The sequence below is a fragment of the Chrysochloris asiatica genome, unplaced genomic scaffold (assembly GCF_000296735.1).
Source record: "Chrysochloris asiatica unplaced genomic scaffold, ChrAsi1.0 scaffold00137, whole genome shotgun sequence".
Classification (NCBI taxonomy): Eukaryota; Metazoa; Chordata; class Mammalia; order Afrosoricida; family Chrysochloridae; genus Chrysochloris; species Chrysochloris asiatica.
In genome coordinates, this window is record NW_006408655.1 from 7,737,369 (window position 1) to 7,759,568 (window position 22,200).

The window sequence follows — 22,200 nt, forward strand, 5'->3', positions numbered from 1 at the left end:
ATAAATATGGTTTAATACATTAAGCCCATAATAGATTTCACTCTAACAATTAAAAGTTGAGTTGTTATAATTCTATTTTAGGTCTTACATACTAAAAATAATGTAATCTGCCACTTATTAAGTACTTACTCCATGCCTACTATTGGGCATTATGCTAAGCACTTTAGAAGTATATTAGGGGGCAGGTTTTATAAATCTCATTTAACAGACTCATAAACTAAGACATGGAGTGGTCCTGGCAGACACAGGAAGGGGCTGAGCTGTGATTCACTCTCCATGTCATGTGCTCTATGAAGAATGGAGCTACCCCACACTGCCTGTATTATTCTATTTTCAGGGAAGAACAGATCTTTATGGTTCATCCTATGGACTGTCATGCTTTCAATATGGGGCTACGATAATGTATAACTCCCCTAGTAGCGGAGAAGCCAGACAGCCTCATCCTCACCTTGATAGCGCTGAGTTGTATTATCCATTTTAAACAAAGCTTACTGATAAAGATCAAAGATTACAGCCTTCAGTATGAATTGCACCTCAATGTAAAAATTAAACAGAAATCCTCACACATCCTCATAACATCATGATAAATGGAGAAAAGATTGGAGTTGTCAAAGACTTCGTTTTGCTTGGTTCAACCATCAACACTCATGGAAGCAGCAGTCAAGAAATCAAGTGAGTATGTGTTAGGCAAATATACTGCACAAGACTACCTTAAAATGTTTAAGAATAAAGTGTCAATTTGAGGACTAAGGTGTGCCTGACCCAAGCCATTGTATTTTCAATAGCCTCATATGTATGTGAAAGTTGGACAATGAATAAGGAAGGCCATAGAAGAATTAATGCATTTGAGTTACGTGGTGGAGAAGAATATTGAAAGTACCATGGACTGCCAGAAGAACAAACAAATCTGTGTACAGCTAGAAATACTCTTTAGAAGCCAGGTGGTCAGACTTTGGCTCTCGTACTTCAGACATATTATCAGGAAGGACCAGATAATCTGGAGAAGAACATTATGCTTGGTAAAGTGGAGGATCAGCAAAAAGAGGAAGCCCCCTAACAAGATGGATTGGCACAGTGGCAACAGCAATGGGTTCATGTATAGCAACAATTGTGAGGAGGGCACAGGACAGGTAGTGTTTCCTGTTTTGCATAGGATCCTTCTGAGTCAGAACTGACTTGTTGGCACTAACATCAGCAACCACACCAGCATGGGTAGGTGTAAAATTCTCACAGTTGTTCTAATGTATATAGCTTTGATTATGCATGTGGGGGGAAAAACTTTGATGCTTGCTAATTGGTTATTTCCCTTTATATGTAAATTATAGTTTAATATACCTTTTTATGTAAATTATAGTTTAATGTAGGAATAAGAATGGTCTTTTTACATAATAATTATTTTTACATAATAATCCTGTCTTTCATAGCCAGTAAAATAATTTCCTAATCTGTGGCTGACCTTTTAATTCTTTGTAGACTTCATTTAAAAATATTTTCCCAATTTAAATGATCAATTTTGCAGTCTTTCAGTGTTAGGATTGAACTGTGTCCTCCAAAAATATATATTGTAAATCCGAACCCCTGTACTTGTAGTCCTGGTGTGGCACTGTAGGATAAGCACTAGACTGCTAATATAAGGTTGTTGGTTAAAACCCACCAGCCACTCCTCATCACTCACTATGGGTTAGAACTGAGTTAGCAACAACAACAACAACATACCTTAATTACAATCCCATTTGTGAAAGATGCTTCTTTGTTGTGTTAATGAATGCCTTTCTTGTGGGATGTGTTTTCTTCTTGTTAAGTGCCCTGGTGGAGTTGGCAGAGGCATTTATGATTTTTACGTTTTTTAGTTGTAAAAACTTTATTTTAAAATCCAGCAGGCATGTTAAGATGTACAGGAGAGGACTATGTTCCTCACCCCAGCGAGACGAGATCTCAGGAAGAGAATGCTAAGGGAGAGCAAGAATCTACATCCATTCAAGATTCCCTCTAGTCCAATGTCCTTTGACCTTTGCAGTTAGCTTCTTCAGCTTTCTGAGCACAAGAGAGGGCAAGACAGGGCAAAGAGTACGGGTATTTGTAAACACCCAGGTTCTACCCTGATGAGTTCCTTAATTTCTTTGAGAGATGTCTGTCAACCCTAGCAAGCTTGAGCTGGAAAGGTCCGGCGGAGGAGGAGGAGGGTCTAATCTTTTTGGCTTCTTCAATAAGGGGTCCAGCTAAGACAGGTGAACAGTCAGTGAGCAGGGACTCAGATGTCCCACTACGGTATCTTCATTCAGCTTCTCCACAGGCACATGCTCAAAAAAACTGTTCTTCAAAATGGGTGCACATCCAGTTGTGTAATTCCAGACATGTGTTATAGTATATACCGGCTCCACCACTCTCAGCACGTGTGTGAGACTGATGATTCGCCGCGTGTGCTTTGTCTTCTTGAAATGTGGGTCCAGGAAAAGGAAGGACATTTTCGTCGGTTGGCGCTTTTGGAAGAAGTTAGGAAGATGCTTCATGACATAACTACGGAGACAAGCAATGTTCTGGAAGCCTCTTTCAGGGGCAGGAATCCGATCATGTACATAATATGACATCTTCACCTGAATTTCCAGGCCTAGAATCAGCATGTAGGGGAACAGTGGTGACAATTCACTAACAGGCCACCATAGCCACAGCCTATGTCTGCAAATTCCACTTGGGCCTGAGGTCTATTCTCTTTTTTATTCTCTGGGTCATAAAGACTCTGATTTTGCATCAGTGGAGCAAAGAACTCCGGGTATAGCTCAGAGCAGTCCATCTCATCTGGCTTCACAGGGTAGCACAGTGGTATGGTTCGCGTTGGGGTTGGAGCGAGCGGGAAATAGTGCTTCTGGGACTGCGGGGCCTCTGCTCCAGCCGTGTCCCTAGTCTCAGTTCCCTCCGTGATCCGCAGTCCCAGGTTTGTCCCAGTTGTAAAAACATATTACAACAAAGGATAAAAAGAATATTTCATTGAGGTCAAGTCATCTGAAAAGACAGATGTGTTTTCCTCTTCCTGTAAATTGCTAGAATGAAAAGGAGTTTTCTATAGTCTTGCAAGGTAGTCTGCCGGACAGCCTCTGGGGACTACATGTATTTGTTTTGCCCTGATTATAAAGGTTTTCTGAGGGGCCAATAACATATCTGGAGTCCTGGTGTGGCGCTGTGGGTTAATGCTCCAGACTGCAAAGCCATTTGAACTGCAAGGTGGCAGTTCAAGCTCACCAGCTGCTCCTTGGAAATCCTATACAGGGTCGCTATGGTCAGGACCAACTCGACATCACTTCACAACAACAATACCATATCTACCAGACTTATTCTGTTCTTAATTTATAACTGTAATCTCTGACCATATACCTTAAAATTGTGTATTTAACACACACACAATCTTCTTAAACCATTCACAGAAGCCGTTTGTGTGTTTATTTTTTTGTTTGGAGTGTACCCATGGGTAGTTAGTTAGTTACTAAGGCCCAGGAACAAGATGTCATCTTGGGAAGAAGTGGTGTGCTACTCTTGCCTGCTAAGACCCACTTCCCCACTCTGCCGTTCACACACACATTGTTGTTGTTAAGTGCCATCGAGTCAGTTCTGACCCATAGCGACCCTGCATAGGGTTTCCGAGGAGCAGCTGATGAGCTTGAACCGCCAACCTTGCAGTTCAAACGGCTTTGCAGTCTGGAACATTAACCCACAGCGCCACACCAGGACTCATATAGATCATTCTTATTGTGTACTGAGGAGTCTTTCAGTGGTCTGATTTGTTTTTCACACTCAATAGCTAACTGAAAGGTGGTTGGAGGCTAGCATCCACCCAGAGGTGATCTACTTTTACCCCAAATCAGCCACTGAAAACAGTATGGAGCACAGTTCTACTGTTATAGCATTGGGTTTCCAACTCCAGGGTAACTGATTTTTTGGCTGGTTTTGTAAAGAACTGACTCTGGGTTTTGGTTTACCAGGACCTCCACACACAACACTGGCATCTGGGCTACCAGAGCTGGAGCTAGTACCATGAGTGAATCCGCACTGTGTATGGATTTACTTTTTAAAGTCAATGATTATGTATCTTTGGCCATCTTGCAAGTTTCTTTGCTGACAATATGCAGACAACAAATTTAACTATAAAAAGAAACCAGAAAAATAACAGCTTTTACAGAGCAACACCTGCTCTTTTGATGCAGAGGGCAAATTAGGGCTCCATTGTCTTAATGTTTGCCCTGCCACTCTTCATCCCCAGGAGAGCAACAGAAAGCAGAGGACTCTCAGTTCCTCTGGGAGACCAGCAGCTTTTACCACAGCCCTGCCACCCAGAATGAGTATGGGTTCTTGGAACGGTCTGAAGGGCTTCTTCAAGACCTTTGAAGCAATGTTCAAAAAAACATATGAGATGGTACAGGTTATATTTTACTTCTAACAGATGCCACAAAGTTGTTTAAACCTCAGTAGCTTCAGAAAACCGGATACCCTTGAACCAGGAAGTTAATTTGACCCACGTGCCGTCCAGAATGCCAAGAAATTAGTCCTGAGGCAGATTTACTGCCCGTGTTCTTTCGGCCTCTGTCTCTGTCTCTGTCTCTGACATAGCCCAGTAGGCTGCACTATATGCTATATATTTTGGCCTTCCTTCATCAATTTTGACATTTTTACAGCGATTTTTCTTCTGGAAATGAGTCTATAAACTGCCTGTATGCCCAGAGCTGGAAATGTCTCCCTACAATCTCAACAGTCATCTGTAAAACTAGTGTATAAAGTCTTCTTTTTTGAGACAAAGGAGTAGAAAACTGTGACTCTGCTGAGTGGAGACTGTTCCTCTCTAAGAAAGATTTATTTCACACAAACGTGTTGTTCACATTTTTAAAAAAGTCACCTGGCTTTCTTCCCACATGACGTAATGGGACAAAGGAGAGAAGAGCAAGGCACTTGTTTAAAGGTTCAGAAAAACCCTAGTGGAAAAAAACAGAGCAATTGCTCATAATTATTCAAGTTTGAATTCAACAGCCACTATTTGCCATATCAAAATAGCTGTTGCATTTCCTTGACTGCATTTTAACCTCTCACATTTATAGAAGACATTGTTTGCTGTTCTTTGCGATTTTTATAGAAAACCTAAATGATTCACTCATCTTCTTTGGTCAAGTAGATAAGAGCACTTTCAGTCACAGGTTTTCATCAAAACAATAAAGGTCAAGAGTCACTGGAATATAAAATGAATATTGTATTGATTTAATAGCTAGTAGCTTTTAAATGAAGTGAAAGGACCTTTATTTATTAATTAATTCAGTTACTCATTCAGTAAACATTTATTAAGTGCCTTTTGCATGTCCCCACTGGAAGAAGAAACATCTGTCTGTCACACTATACTTGTTAAACCAGAGGAATCAAATCCTGCAATAATAGCTACCATTTATTTGAGCTTGTATCACATGTCTATTTCTGTGCTAAGGGCTCTACACACATAATTTAATCTTCTGAACAATCTGTCAGTAGGTTATTTATATTATTTTCATTTTTGAAAAAGTCAGGAAGCTAAGTTTCACATGGTTTGTCTCTCCCAAGCTTGAATGGTAGAGTGGGACTTGGTCCTAGTTGGCCTAACTCCAAGCTTGGGCCTGGAATCAGTTTAGGTTCCTGGTAACTTCTCCTTCAAAGGCATACTCAGAATGGAATAAAAGATAAGAGGGTTGGATCTGGGGAAATCATGAAAAGTTTGAACTAAACTTATTTTACTGCCTAGATATTTAGCTGCCGGTTTGCTTGTGGCTGATGATTTGTTTTGTAGACTGTATTATTGATACATGGTAGGCTGAAGTGGCTCCGTGGCAGACTTTGTCTTCCATGCAAGAGACTTGATTCTCAGTTCTCAGCCAGTGCCCCTCAAGCACAGCCACCACTCATCTGTCCGTGGAGACTTTTGTATTGTTATGATGCTAAACAGATTTCAGAAGAACTTTCAGACTGAAACAGACTACGAAGGAAGGTCTGGTGATCTTCTGAAAATCAGACAATGAAAATCATATGGATCACAATGGTCTGATCTGCAACCAGCCATTGGGATGGCCATAAAACAGGGCAGCAATTCACTCCATTGTGTAGGAGTCACCATAAGTCAGCGGCCAACTTGTAAGCAGCTAACAATAACTGGATTGCTAACCACAAGGTCGGCGGTTCATACCCACCTCGGAAACCCTGTACAGGGTTGCTGTGAGTCAGAGTCTACTCAACAGCAACAACAATAGCAAACATGATCAATACACTGTTGTTGCCTGATTATTTATAAAGCCACCACACCTTAATTTAAAACTGTGACAAATGTGTTAGTCATCTGATCTCACTTATCTAGAATATTTCCCCCTGGCTTATGTAAATCTTGTCCATCTCCTCCACAAAGTCTTTCCTAATCATTCAGACCACTCATCTCTCCCTCTGGCTTTCTAAGCACAATCATTTACACCTTTCATGGTAAGGTGCTCCTTAGCTAGTTTCCTCTTCACAAGAGCAGGGCCACTCTCATATACTTCTTTTGTATCCTCTCTGGTGCCTTCCATGTGGTATCTTCCTAATCAATATTTGCTGAATGTAGGAACACCACTCACTGTTTTTGAACAATCACAGGGGTGAAAAGGACTGAATAGCTTCACTATGTGTTAACGGTCTTTGAGATTAGTAAGACCTTAGCAGGTGGAACGGCTTTACTGAAAAATCGGGATCAGTTTGTTAATGCCCCCAAAAGTCCAGCCTAAAACAAAAAATGAAGTCCATGGTTCTTAAAGACCAGATAAATGTTTCATATGGAAAATAAATGAGCAACTTCACTATCAACTTCCAAATAGCAAGGAAGCATCGTAAGTTGTAGTTAAAGTTCCTTAACAAACCTGTCACCGACAGCCAAATGACACAGGCTGCCAGAAAAATCATGTGTCACTTTGAAACAGATCATTCTCTGACATGTAGCATTCATTCCTGGGAAAAGAGTGGCACTGGGAAATCTTGAAAGCCATTAGTCACTTGACTGTACAAAAGTTTTGAGGGTGTTTTGAAGCTGCATAATCCCCACCTAGGAAAAGGCATGTCTTTGATGGGATGTGAAGTACATTTGAAAATCTATTTCAATGACATATTCCATGTAATTTGGGGTTTTGCTTGCAGCAGACACGATGAGTCAGATAGGGCAGACCCAATTTATTTCTTTGTAGGGAGATTTTCCAAACGTGGTCCTGGCTGCTAAGTACATTACTCTTTGAGAACAATAATGTAGAAGTCGGAGTTGCCACACTAAAAATATGCCAACATATTCTCAGGGGATGATAGAGCAATGAGGAGTGAGGGAGAGAACATTGATGGCATGCTTGTGGAAAGAAATACTGAATGGAACATATCCACTTGTTCATGACCCATGTGTTCAACAACTGACATTCCTTAGGCACCTCTCATTTTCAGGTGCTGTGTTAGGTGCTGGAAAAGGTAAAATGAGCAGATGTAAATCCTATTCCCGTGGAGTAACTACCTGCCTTGTGATGTGACAAGCGGTATGTTGGGATTATGTGACTCAGAGTCTTAGAAGACTTAGCTAAATTGACTTCTAGAGAATCCTTGATTCATGGTATCTCATAACAACAACAAAAAACACATATAAGTTGGTGCCCATGGGCTGGTGTCTCTGAGCAGCCCTATTTACTAAGCATGATACTAAATTTTGTTTCTCTTGCTCCAATGAAACATCAAATTGCTATGACTCATGGGTAAGTGGAACTAAAATCCAAGTGACAGTAAAACCTTATAGATACATAAGAAGCATGATGTAGTAAAAAGAGTAGTCATATTAGAGGTAGAGGCCCGAATCTTTCTATCTCCTGGATGACATGTCTCAGCTGTCTACATTTCAAATTTCACTTTAATGTGGGGAGTACAGTGCACATTTCTAGGAACAAGGTGAGGCTTAAAAATAATACATTAAGTGACCACGTGAAGCTTTGTTGTTGTTAAGTATTGTGGAGTCATTCTGACTCATAGCAACCGAGGAGCGACTGGTGAGCTTGCAGTTCAAACTGACTTTGCGGTCCAGCTCATTAACCCATAGTGCCACACACAAAGCAATTAGTGAATGCCATGGTGATTATAATATCAGTAATGGAAGCCTATAATTCTTAAGAACCACTACTCCAAAAGAGAAAGAGACTCAAACTACTCTGATAGTTAATCTCTGAGGAGTGATTCTGAATAAAGAATTTACCATAGGGATTGTTGCTGCTGCTATTAAGGGCAGTTGAGTTGATTCCAACTCATAGTGACCCTGGATAGAGTTTCTGAGCTTATAAATCTTTATGAGAACAGAAAACCTCTTCTTTCTCCCACAGAGTGGCTGGTGAGCTCAAACTGCCAACCTTGTGGTTCACAGTCCAATGCGCTATAGAGCCATGGTGTTCCCTCAATAGGGATTTGTTGTTGTTGTTATGTGCCATCGAGTCAGTTCTGACTCATAACAACCCTGTGTAGGGTTTCCAAGGAGCTGCTGGTGAGTTTGAACCACCAACCTTGTGGTTACCACACCAGGACTCCTTATAGGTTTAAACAACACCCAGTGTTGCTTCTCAAGGTTCCAACTGGACATTTTATTAACTGAATCCTTTTCAGCTATAAGACCTGGTACAATGCAGGCTACTGTAAAAATGAGGTGCCTCCGTTGCTAAATGGGTAACTTAAAAATGCTTCCTCCCAAACAACTTATTGCCATCAATTCGATTCCGACTCATAGTGACCTTGTAGAGAGTTCCCAAGGATGTAAATCTTTTGGGGAGCAGATAGCCTCATCTTTCTCCCAAGGTGTATTAGAACTGTAGACCTTGTAGCAACGGTCTGTAAACAATTTACTACTTTTTGCATGGTGATATACAAATCCCAACACAATGAAAGTTATATAAGGACAAGAACTTGTCTATCTTGAATCTTACCTGCAGCATCTGGCAAAGTCTCCATCATATGACAGGTGCTTAGTCAGTATAGGCATATCTCAGAGATACTGTGACTACCACAATAAAGCGAATTGTATGAATTTTTTTTTGTTTCTCAGTGCATATGAAAGTTATGTTTTCACACTGTACTGTAGTCTATTAAGTGTGCAATAGAATTATGAAAACATTTGAAATATTGCAAGAATTGCCAAAATGTGACACAGAGACATGAAATGAGCACAGGCTGTTGGGAAAATGGCCCCAGAGACTTGCTTGAGGTGAAGTTGCCACACAAAACTTCAGGGTGTAAAATAAATAAATAAATAACCAACTCTTTGTAAAGGGCAATAAAGTAAAGTCCAATAAAATGAGGTATGCCTCTTTTAGTTGAGTGAGTAAATCCGTGTACATGACAACTTGGATGTCAGGATCTACCTTCTGTGCAACTAGCTAAGCTTTAGTAAATGTCTTAGTGTCTTCCTACAGCAGGGCAAGTATAAAAAGTTTCATGCTTGAGATAGAGTTTGTGTAAATCAAGATCTTCCTGTATTTGGAGCATACCAATGCTCTAAGTACTAACCTGGCTTTGACCCTCAGATCTTTGTGTTCTCTATACATGTTTGGGGGCAGTTGTCCAGTGTTGTTTCAGACTTCAGTCACCACCTCTGACTCTTGTATGTCCCCAAATCCAGTTTTTAGCAACTCCTTGGTTTGTGCTGACACTTGATTAGCAGAAAATCAACTTCCTGTTCTTTGGAATCTTTGTGTTATCTCTCTGTTCTCACTCTCACTGCCCAGTAACAACAGTTACCAAGTCTTCAGCACAGGAAGACATGCAGCAGGCTTGGAGAGACCTTGAGCCAGCAGGATGTGTGCAAATCATCTCTCTCTAAGAGACTTGGCATTCATCTGCAAGAAGTCAGCAAAACTGAGTGGTTTTTAGTAGGACTATAACTTTGGCTTTATTTAGTCTGTGTCATCAAACACTCCCGCCCATTCAAACCTAAAATATATCAGACATTCTCCATGTACAAGTATTTTGGCTAGATTCTGAGGATATAATGCTGGAAGGCTTCAGGGAAGAGGTGGTACATATGGGTGGACTAATCTTGCAAAGACACCAGAAGTAGGAGTAACACAGAGAACTCTGAAGGAATGACAGAACTGGATAGATGAAGAGACTGATGAGAGGTGTTTTTGGTGGCAGGGTCCATGCTCACTGAACAGGAGTTTGACCTGTTAGGGGCAGGGCATGGGCCCCAACTGGTTATAGGAGAAGGTCGTGGCTGGAGAACTGCTGCATGTATGATTGGAGGGACTCTATGACCAGTTGTGGGGAGATCTCAAATGCCTGGTAGTGAAGACAGAATTTTGTCTAACAGGCAAGGGGTTGGGGCTGGAGCAGGGTCAAATTATATATCTATTTATCTTTCATCTATCTATCTTTCTATCAATCTATCTATTTTTAACAAGGTAGTAAAGTGAAGATGTTAGTATTTTATTGGGAAATGCAGAGAGCCTGAGCTAGCTTGGAAGTAACCTAAGATGTTTAGATTTGTCACCTTTAACTTTCTGTGCTCCTAGGAATATTTAACACCTTCAATAGTCTGCCTCCTCAGGAAGTTCACCAATACCCTAAATTTATTCCTTGTACTACCCAGTCGCTTTTCAGCAGGGTGTTATTCAGTTTCCATGTATTTGACTTGATTTCCTTGGTTTTCCTATTGTTGATTTTTAATTTGATAGCATTGTGGTCTGAGAAGATGCTTTGTAATATTATGATATTTGTAAATTTACGGAGATTTGTTTTGTGGCCTAAGACATGGTCTATTCTGAAGAATATTCCATGTGCACTGGAAAAGAATGTGTATTGTGCAGTTGTTGGGTTGAATGCTCTGTACACATCTATGAGGTCCAGTTGGCTGATAGTGTTGTTTAGTTCTTCTGTGTCTTTGTCAAGTTTCTTTCTGGTCGTTCTATCCATTTTTGAAAGTGGTGTATTAAAATCACCCACTATTATTGTAGATTCATCTATTTCTTTCTTCAAATCTGTTAGAGTTTGCTTTATATATTTTGGAGCTCTTTCATTGGAAGCATAGATATTTATTATGGTTAATGTCATCTTGTTTAATTGTCCCTTTAATCATGAGATAATGTCCATCTTTATCTATTATGCTGTTTTTTGCCTTAAAGTTTATTTTATCAGTGATTAGTATTGCCACTCCTGTTCGTTTTTTATTGCAATTAGCTTGGTATATTTTCTTCCATCCTTTGACTTTTAGTCTGTTTTTGTTTCTGTGTGTGAGATGTGTCTCTTGCAGATAGCATACTGAAGGATCTTGTTTTCTTATCCATTCTGTCACTCTCCGTCTCTTAACAGGAGCATTTAATTCATTTACATTCTGTGTAATTATCAATAGGTATGGATTAATTGCTGCCATTATTTTATTTATTTTTTTTGTGTGGTGTTGCTGCTTTGTTTGTTCTGTGTGTCTTCCTTTGTTGAGTTCATGTTTTTATATTCTTTCTTGTGAGTTTCCTCATAGTTTTAATGTTTCCATGTTCTTTTAGGATTTTCATTTTCTTGGTATGTTGTGAAGTGTTAATTTTCTTTGAGGTTGCCTTATAGTCATTAACTTTTTTCTCCATTTAGTGCAGTCTATTTTATCCTGTCATCTACCTGACCCTCTCACCATCTGGATCTCTATTCCTATGTGTTTACTTTTCAGGATATTAGAGAAATATTCTTCCAGCAGTTCTTCAACTGTTTCCTCTGTGGACTTGTGTGATTCTTCTTGTTCTGGAATGCCAATAATTCTTAAGTTATTCCTCTTCATGTTGTCCAACATGAATCTTAAACCTTCTTCAGATTTTTAAAACCCTTTTTTCTGTTTGCTCTTCTATCTTAGTGGTATTGAGAGATTTGTCTTCCAGCTCACTGATTCTGCCTTCCATCTCTTCTATTCTACTCCTTTGCCCTTTCAGAGTATTGTATATTTCTGATAGTCTATCATTGATCATTTGGACTTCTTTCTGTAGATTTTGAATTGTTTCCAATGCTTTATCTATCTTATTTGATTGTTCCTGTAGTGCTTTCCTGACTTCTTCCTTATTTTCTCAACTCAATTGTAAAGTGCTTTGAAACATTTTATAATCATTTTTCTGAATTCCTTCTCAGGCATTTCCAAGGCTTGCCCTCCTTCCAGAATGGAATCCAGGTCTACCTCTAGGTCATTTGTCTTAAACATTGTATCCTGTTTCTGGACATGTGTTGCTATGGTCATCTGCTTTTGCTTCTTGGACATGTTTAGTGTTTATCTATGACCTTAATACTTAATTGAGTATGTGTTTTGGTATTTTTTATGGTTTCTGATTGCTTCCAGGTAGATGTGATCAGGATGTGGGCCTCCCTTTTCACTCTTCTTATTGCTTAACTCAGAGTAACTTTCACAGGGGTTGTCTGCCTCCCTGGTATATGGCAGTTGGTATTGGCTATTGCCTGGGGTTTGGTGTTTTATGGAGTGTGATTGTAGCTTGACTATATGGCAGCAGTTGCTGACTCTTCCTGGGTAATATAGGGAGAGAGAGAGTTTCCCAAAGGTAGAAGGGGGAGCATAAAACAGCAAAACAGCACCAGCAAAAAAACAAACAAGAAAACAAACAAACAAACCCAAATACAACAACAACAACAAAACAAAACTAGACTGAATACTACAGTCTATAATCACAGAAAAGGGAGACGGGGGAGAGAAGAAAAAAAGAAAATCTGTAGCCTAATATGAGTATAACTTTAACATCCTCTATTCAGCTTCTTGCTTTCAAAGCTGTCTGAGAGATTTCAAGATGCCACTGTTGCTTGTTATGCTGTACCTCAGGCTTTAATTTAATTTTTGACCTGTTTTGTTTTTAAACTCTCTTTCCCTCTCTACAGCCCTGTCCTAGCATTGCCCATATTTAAAAATACAAAACGTCCAGGGCCTGCTTTTGGGCTGAGTGTCTGTGAGTATGTATGGCAGAAGAACCCATCAGTAGTGAGGGTGGGGTTGTCCATTCGCTCAGGCACCCCCTCTAGTCACTTTAGTCCTCAAGCTGACATGTTTGCTCTTCAACACTTTAAAAAGATCTTGTACAGCAGATTTGCCTAATGCAATATGTCCTTTGATTTCTTGACTGCTGCTTCTGTGAGTGTTGATAGTTGATCCAAGATGAATGAAGATTGACAACTTCAATCTTTTTTCTCTAAATAAGAATGTTGTTTATTGGTCCAGTGGTGAGGATGTTTGCTTTCTTTACATTGAGATGCAATCCATACTGAATGCTGTGCTCTTTAATATTCACCAGTATTTTAAGCCCTCTTCCCTTTTAGCAGGTTGTTAATGAGTCTTCCTCCAATTCTGATGCCATGTTTTTCTTCATATAACCCAGCTTCTTAGATTATTTGCTCAGCATACAGGTTGAATAAGTATGGTAAATGAATACAACCCTGTGGCACACCTTTCTTAAATTAAACCATTCAGTGTTCCCATATTCTGTTCGAACAACTGCCTCTTGGTCCAGGTACAGATTCCTCATGGGTACAATTAAGTGTTCAGGAATACTCATACTTTGCAATATTGTCCATAGCTTGTCATGATCCATGCAATTGAAAGCCTTTGTATAGTGAAAAAAGCACAGGTAAACATATTTCTGGTATTCTCTGCTTTCAACCAAGATCCATTGGACATCAGCAATGATATCCCTTGTTCCATATCCTCTTCTGAATCTGGCTTGAACCTCTGGACGTTCTCTGTCAATGTATGCTTGTAGTCGTTTCTGTATTACCTTTAGTAAAACTTGATTTGCATGGGATATCACAGATATTGTCTGATGATTTCCACATTCCATTGGGTCACCTCTTTTTGGTATGGGCACAAATATGGCTCTCTCCTAATCAGTTGGGCAGATAGTTGTCTTCCAAATTTCTTGGCAGAAATGAGTGAGTGCTTCCTGTGATACCTCACTTTCTTGAACGATTTCAGTTTTTATCCCATCAATTCCTGGTGCCTTGTTCTTTGCCAATTCCCTCAGTGCACCTTGGACTTCTTCCTTCAATGTCATCAGCTTCTGATCATATTGAACATCAACCATTTCCTCTTGGTACAGTGACTCTGTGTACTCCTTCCATCTTCTTTCGAAACTTTCTGCATCATTCAATAATTTGCCCAGAGAATCCTTCAATTACCGAAGTTGAGGCTTGAATTTTTTCTTCAGTTCCCCCAGCTTGAGAAATGCTGAGCGTATTCTTCCCTTTTAGTTTTCTGACTCCAGATCTTTGCATATTTTGTTGTAATATTTGACTTTGTCTTCTTGAGCTGACCTTTGGAAATTTCTGTTCAGCTCGTGTGCCTCCTCGTTTCTTCCATTTGCTTTAACATCTCTATGCAGGAGAGCAAGTTTCAGTGTCTCTTCTGACATCCATTTTGATCATTTCTTACTTTCTTGTCTTCTTAATGACTTTTTGCTTTCTTCCTGTATGATGTTCTTGATGTCATCCCACATCTCTTCTGGGTTTTGGTGTTTAGTGTTTAATGTATTAAATCTGTTCTTCAGATGCTGTCTTAATCCTGGTGGGATATATTCAAGGTCATATTTTGGCTTCTGTAGACTTGTTTTCATTTTCTTCAGCTTCAGTTTGAATTTGCATATGAGCAAATGATGGTCTGCTCCACAATCTTCCCCTGGCCTTGTTTTCACTGATGATATGGAGCTCTTCCATCGTCTTTTTCCACCAATGTAGTCAATTTGATTTCTATGTATTCCATCTGGCAAGGTCCATGTGTATATTCGTCTCTTATGCTGTCTAAAGAAGGTATTTGAAATGAACAAATCATTAATTTTTGCAGAATTCTATCATGCAATCTCCAGCATTGTTTCTATTACGAAAGCCCCTTTTTCCAACTACTGATCCTTCCTCTTTGCTCCCAACCTTTGCATTCCAATCACCAGTAATGAGCAATACGTCTTGATTGCATGTTTGATCAATTTCAGATTGAAGAAGTTGATAGAATTCTTATATTTCATCCTCACTGGCTTTAGTGGTTGGTGTATAAATTTGAATAATAGTGGTATTAACTGGGCTTTCCCGTAGGCGCATGGATATTATATTATCCTATCATAGACAGCATTGTACCTCATGACTGATCTGGATATGCTATTTTTGACAATGAATGCAACACCATTCATCTTCAATTTGTCATTCCCAGCATGTTAAACCACGTGGTTGTCAGATTCAAAATGGCCAATACCAGTCCATTTCAGCTCACTAATGCCTGAGAGGTCACTGTTTATGTGTTCTATTTCATTTTTGACAATTTCCAATTTTCCTAGATTCATACTTCATACATTCCGTGTTCCAATTATTAATGGATATTTACAGCTGTTTCTCTTTATTTTGAGTTGTACCCCATCAGCAAATGAAGGCCCCACTGGCTTTACTCCCATGGGCTTTACTCCATTTGCGTTTTCACGCATGGTCAGTTCTACTTTGAGGAGGCACCTCTTACCCAGTCACATTTTAAGTGCCTTCCAACCTGAGGGGCTCATTTTCCAACAGTGTTTCTGACAGTGTTTCTCTGCTATTCCTAAGGTTTTCAGTGTTTAAATATTCAGAAGTAGTTTGTCACTCTTTCTTCCTAGTCTGTCTTTGTCTGGCAGGTCATCTGAAACCTGTCCATCATGGGTGACCCTGATAGTATTTAAAATACCTGTGGCATAGCTTCCAGAATCACAGCAACTCATAAGCCACCACAGTACAACAAACTGACAGACCCTATACAGGGTCACTATGAGTCAGAACTGACTCCACGGCACTTACCAACAACAATGGGCAAAATGGAGTTCTAATGTGACACTGTAGGATCAACACTGGACTGCAAGGTTGGTTTGAACCACAAAGTCGGTGGTTCAAATTCACCAACTGCTCCTGGTAAACCCTATACAGGGTTGTTATGATTCGGAACCGACTCCATGGTACTTCACAACAACAACAACAGTTGTCAAGGACATGGAATGAGGGATATCACTGCTGGCATAAGATGTATCTTGGCTGTATGTATAGAGTCCCAGAAAGATGTTTGTCTGTGCTTTATTGACTAAACAAAGGCTTTCAACTGTGTGGAAACAAGTTATAGACAGCATTGCAGAGAATAAGTATTGCAGAATACTTAAATGTGCTCATGAGGAACCTGTACATAGACCAAGAAACAGTTGTTCAAACAGAACTGATCAGTTTAGAATTAGGAAAGGTGTGTGTCCTGGTTATAATTTTTCACTTATTCAGTCTGTATGCTGAGCAAATAATCCTAGATGCTGGATTATATGAATAAGAACATGGTATCAGGATCGGAGGAAGACTCATTAACAACCTGCAATCTGCAGATGATACAACCTTGCTTGCTGAAAGTGAAGATAACTTAAAATAGTGATGAAGATCAAAGACTTTGGTATGGGTTGTAAAGAAAGCAATGTAAAGAAAGCAAAAATCCTCACCACTGGACCCATAAATAACATCGAGATTAAAGGAGAAAAGATTGAAGTTTCAGAGACTTAAATTTTGATCACATCAACATCAACATTCATGGAGGCAGTAATCAAGAAATCAATTGACGTATTGCATTAGGCAAATTTGCTGCACATGACCTCTTTAAAGTGGTAAAGAGCAAATATGTTCGTTTTGGAACTAAGTTGCAATTGACTCAAGCCATGGTGTTTTCAATAACTTCATATGCATGTGAAAGTTGGACAGTGAATAAGGAAGACCGTAGAAGAATTGATGCATTTAAGTTATGGTATTGTAGGAGATTTTTCTTTGTTTTTTAAATGTTTTATTGTGAATTATGTGACAGTTTACATGGAAGAACATTAGTTTTACATTCATCCTATCATATATCGTTTCATTGCCATGGTTACAATCCCCTCCATGCATCATCAACCAACCAAAGGGTATACCCTGCAAACCTGCCCCCCTCCCCCTCCCCCGGTTGTCAGCACACAGCACCTCTCCCTCCCTGGGTCTAAAGTCCCCAACCACTCCATCTCTTCACGTCATCATCTCTCCCTCCATCTCTGGCGTCACTGCTTCTCTGGGTAGGGTCCCGCTCTCTGCTCTTCTCCCTTAATGGTCTCAGGGACCTCCGCTCCTAGACTGCAAAGTCTATCACTCCCCTCCTTTTGCTACAAAATGTCTACCTTTACATATGTAAGAGAAATTTTAAAGTATTGTGGTCTTCTAGAAGAACTACAAATCTGTGTTGAAGAAGTATAGCCAACAAGGCTCCTTAGAATCCAGATGGCCAGACTTAGTCTCTCATACTTCGGAAATGTTATTAGGAGAGACTAGTCCCTGGAGAAGGACATCGTACTTGGTAAAGTGGCAGGTCAGCGAAAAAGAGGAAGACTCTCCTTCCTAAATGAAATAAAGTGGCACAGTGGCAGCAGCAATGGGCTCAAGTGTAGCAATGATCGTGAGTTTGGCACAGGACTGGAAAGTGTTTTGGTCTGTTGTGCATAAGGTTGCTATGAGTCAGTATGGGCTTGATGACACCTATTAACAAGAACAGAGTAAATGGTAAAATACTGTACAATCAAATAAACTAGAAAGGATGCTTGGTTCAGACTCCCTGTATAGAACCAGACGTGAAAGGGCTTCTGTGGATCCATCTGATGGGGGCTGGCTACCTCTCAGCTAGGGCCCTCAAGGGAGGTCAGGACAGCCTCAGACCTGGATCGTGTTTACTGGAAATCCTTTCTTCTTTCTCAACAACTTCAGCTTATTTCTGTCTTTGCTTTCCTAATGCAGAATGGAAAACAGCTGTCCAACATCCTTTCTCCTTGGAGGTGGTTATTGAGTTCTGCCCTTTTTCATTTTCCCTGTGTAACTTGTAGCCCTTCTCACTTACTGCACTTAAGCCTCCGTGTCAGCAAGAAAGTTCATTACCTGCTTGCCTTGTTCTGCTGCCTCAGCTCCTTCACAGAAGCAGGTGGCTTCAACATAATGAATTCATTAAAAAGAAAGACAAAACAGAACAAATATTCCTGGTTTGTTGTTAGACAGACTTTTTAATAAGAGCCACAGCCTAGTGATGTGTATTACAAACCCCATGAAGGAACTTCATGTGCAGAATGTAATTTTTCTTTAGCACTTGTCAGAGACAGTGATTGAAAAAGTATAAGTAGCCAGTTAAATAAATTAGCCAGCTAAAGTGCATATTGGAGCCCTGGTGGCATTGTATGATAAGCATTGGAATGTTAACTGCAAGGTCAGCAGTTTAAACTACCAGCCGGCCCATGGGAAAAAGATGAGACTTTCTGCCTTTGTAAAGATTTACAGCCTCGAAAACCCTATATAGGGTCACTATGAGTCAGATTAATTTATAGCAGTATGTTTTGTTTGGGTTTTAAAGGGAATATAGCTATTGTTTAATTATTCAAATAGAGAAGTTCCTGAGTTGTGTAAATGGTTACCACGTTTGGCTCCTAATCAAAATGCTGGTAGATTAGTCTCTCCAGAAGAGGTTCAGAAGACACGAAGGAAGGCCTGGTGATTTACTTTCAAAAACACAGTCACTGAGAACCCTCCTGAGCACAGTTCTACTCTGACACACGTGGGCTTGTCATAACTTTCAGTCAACTGGACAGCAACAGGTTTAGACTTTTAATTTAATGCGTATGTAGAGGTGACTCCTATTCCTGGCACGGAGGAAGTCCTGGGTAGCAGAACTTGGGTCCATGGGGTGAGGGAGGGGTGTAAACACCTGCCACTCAGCAAATCCTCCTGGAGTATCAGGGACAGAACTGGCTTGGCAGCAAGCAGTGAGCTGATCTAGGAGGGGGTGTGCATGCAATCGTGACAACTAGCTAACTCAGGAAGAAGCTGACCGGTAAGTCCAGGAATTAATGGTAGGAGATACTCAGTGACCACATCCAAGCCTGGCAGAGATATATGGGAGGGATTTTTCAGTGAGAAAAGAGCACTTCCAAATGTGGTCCCTAAAGGAATATGAATTTCAATGACTTTGGACTAATTAGTATCAGTTACCTTTTGTCTTTCCAAGTTTTAGGCAGAGAGAATATAGAAAAAGAGTGGAAGGAGAAAGGAGGAATGAGAAGAACAGAGGAGGAGAGGGAAAGAGAATGACAGAGACAAGGAATCAGACATTTGTAAAGTAAATGAAAAATGACTTGATGAAACCAGACCAGGCTCCAAAGATCTTTGGATGCTGAGAAATGCCAACTTGTACCAGGTCATTTAGCCTGTTAAAAACCCACTGTCATTGGATAGTAAAGAAAGAGCTCTGTAGACTTTGGCTGCTTGATAGAGTCTTTCAAAACATCTTTTGCAAGGCTGATTTTAACATAAACCTTGAGCAAGCATAGTTTGTATAAACCATGCAGTGCCATTGCAGTTAGGTTCAAGTTTTACTTTCTTTTGCCAGTGGTGTTTCTCTCTCCACTAGTATTACATGTGCCTGCCAAAATCACATAAAAAGTGCTCATGGAGGGAAGTTTCCAGTGCCAGCAGCCAATCCAATTCTTTTCCAAACCTGAGGTTTAACACCGAGCATAGACACTGGGTGGAGAAAGCTTTAGGGGAAGATGATCAGTTCAGTGTGTACTTTCCTCAGACTTCAGGGTGAGAAGTGTAGAGGCTCCAATTCATTATCACCATAGCGACTCTGTATAGGGTTTCCAAGGAGCGGCTAGTGAGTTTGAACCACTGACCTTGTGGTTCAAATTGACCTGTGGTCATAACACTGCTTCATCTTACAGCATCACACCAGGACTCCCAAAGCTGAAAAGAGAAGTTCAAGGTGCTTTTCAGTGAAGTTTCTCCTTTCATCTGTCTTAAGTTGCCTTTCTGCCAACATGGATGAGCTAAAAAACAAAAACAAAAGCAAACAACCTTCAGACCTTGAGTGATGCAAATGGTTGAGCACTTGGCTATTGACCAAAAGGTTGACAGCTCAAATCCACCCAGAAGTGCCTTGCAAGACAGGCCTGGCCATCTCCTTCTGAAAGGTCACAGCCATTCAAAATCCTATGTGCAGTTCCACTATGAAATACTTGGCATCACCATGAGTTAGAATCGACTTTATGGCGCTGAAATAATAAGTTACAAGAATTGCTATGTAAATTTGCACTTTTTACATAAATTTATGTCAACACAAGTCATCCTGTTTTCCTTCTCTGTTTATAGTTAGAATTACAGAAAGGATTTTGGAGGCACAAATATGGGGACTTCCAAGACATAGCCAAACAACTCACAGGACTGGTTTCTTGGGTTAAAAGAATTAGGACTTTTGGGGGACAATTTAGTCAACTGGCATAACATAGTAACAAAAAGATAATGTTCCACATCGTACTTTGGTAAGTAGTGTCTGGGGTCTTAAATACTTGCAAGCAGCCATAGAAGATAAATTTTTTTTGGTGTTTTACTCATATGGGGCAAAATAGAATGAAGGAAATCAAACACTCAAAGAAAAACATGATTCTACAATCCTAATAACCCACAGGAACCATGGCCTCATCTAAATTGAAACCAGAAGAACTAGGTGACTCTTGGCAACCACTACAGTCTGTTCTGGCTAGGGACACATAGAAGGCCTTGGGTAGAATGGGAGACAAATGTAGAACAAAATTCGAATTCCTGATAAAGGCCCGACCTACTAAACCATCTGTTCTGTGGGAGAAAGATATAGCAGTCTACTTCTGTAAAGATTTATAGCCTTGGAAACCCTGTGGGGGCAGTTCTACTCTGTCCTTGCAAGGCCACTATGAGTCACAATCAACATGATGGCAATGGTTTCATTTGTTTATTTAGAAAGATGAGACAGCAAGGAGAGGGGGAAGGGAAGCTAGATCAATGGAAACAGAACAAACAGAATGGAAATAATGAGAATACTGACACATTGTGAAAATTGTAACCTATGTCATGGAACTATTTGTATAAAAATTGTTCAATGGGACCCAAATTAGCTGGGTAATCTTCCACTTAAAACATAGTAAAATATTACAAGTGAAAAAAAAAAAAGAATTACAGAAAGGGTCATATGATAGTCTACAGTAAATAATACTTTTTGGTGAAATGTGTTCACAAGCACACTTAGACCCATCCTGTGGCTTTTAGAGTTGCACAAACCTGTCTGAAACTGACAGTCATATTTTTAGACTGTGACATGGGCCATGCATTCAGGACCGGACCATCGAGATAAATGAAAGTTCTACAGTCTCCTGTGGATCGCTCAGCTTGAGGATGTCTTTGTTTAGTTCATGGTAGTGTTCACAGGACAATGGACTGCGAGTGATAAATGCAAATGTGTCCTTTTCCCATTACTGAAAGTGACCTTTATGATTACACTGGAATAGCAGCATCATTTCCTGCATTAATATGATTTATTGGCCTAAAGGGAGGCAGCATGTTCCACTTTCTGTAAGAATTAGAAAGTGGGAATTAGACGCAAATTTCTCACCTTCACTGTAGCCCTCCAGTTCTCCTGTGATGCTAAAGAGACCATGCACCTCTTTGTGCTTCATTTGCCCCAGAAATCAGGAGAAACAGTCTCTCCCAGCAGTGTTATGAGGCTTCATTAAGAGTTCCACTGAAACTCAGAAGATCTCTAAAGTAATATTGCTGTTGTTGTTAAGTGCCGTCGAGTCGGTTCTGACCCACAACAACCCTGTATAGGGTTTCCGAGGAGCAGCTGGTGAGCTTGAACCATCGACCTTACAGTTCAAATGGCTTTGCAGTCTTACACATTAACCTACAGCGTCATACCAGGACTCCATCAGTGAAAATCATTATAGAATGGACTTAAAAGTTACTGTTTATTGGCAAAACTTTCCTAGTGTAGTGAAATGCAGAATACACCAGAAAGTGGTTTTCCTGGAGGAGTAGTCAAGCCTTACCAAGAAGAATGCTAACCCTACCCCCAGCCTGAATCATGACGCCAAGCACATCATCTCATTTCAGGGGTATAACTATAATTTCATTGCCTTTTTCAAATATATATTGTTTTTTATTTACCCATGGATAACACACCTCACATTTTAGAAGTGCCTTAATGTAATTTGATTAATTTGGCAACTATTATGATTAAGTTCTGGTATGGCATTGTCGGTTAAGCCCTGGGCTGCTAACTGCAAGATTGGTGGGTGCAAACACACCAGTTGCTTCTTGGAAACCCTATAAAGGGTCTCTATG

At 40.1% G+C, this 22,200-nt stretch overlaps 1 pseudogene; it reads right to left on the reverse strand.

The window, feature by feature from the left end:
- Positions 1–2,219: 2,219 nt before the first annotated feature.
- On the reverse strand, positions 2,220–21,533 carry LOC102834867 (annotated as a pseudogene).
- Between the last annotated feature and the right edge of the window lie 667 nt (positions 21,534–22,200).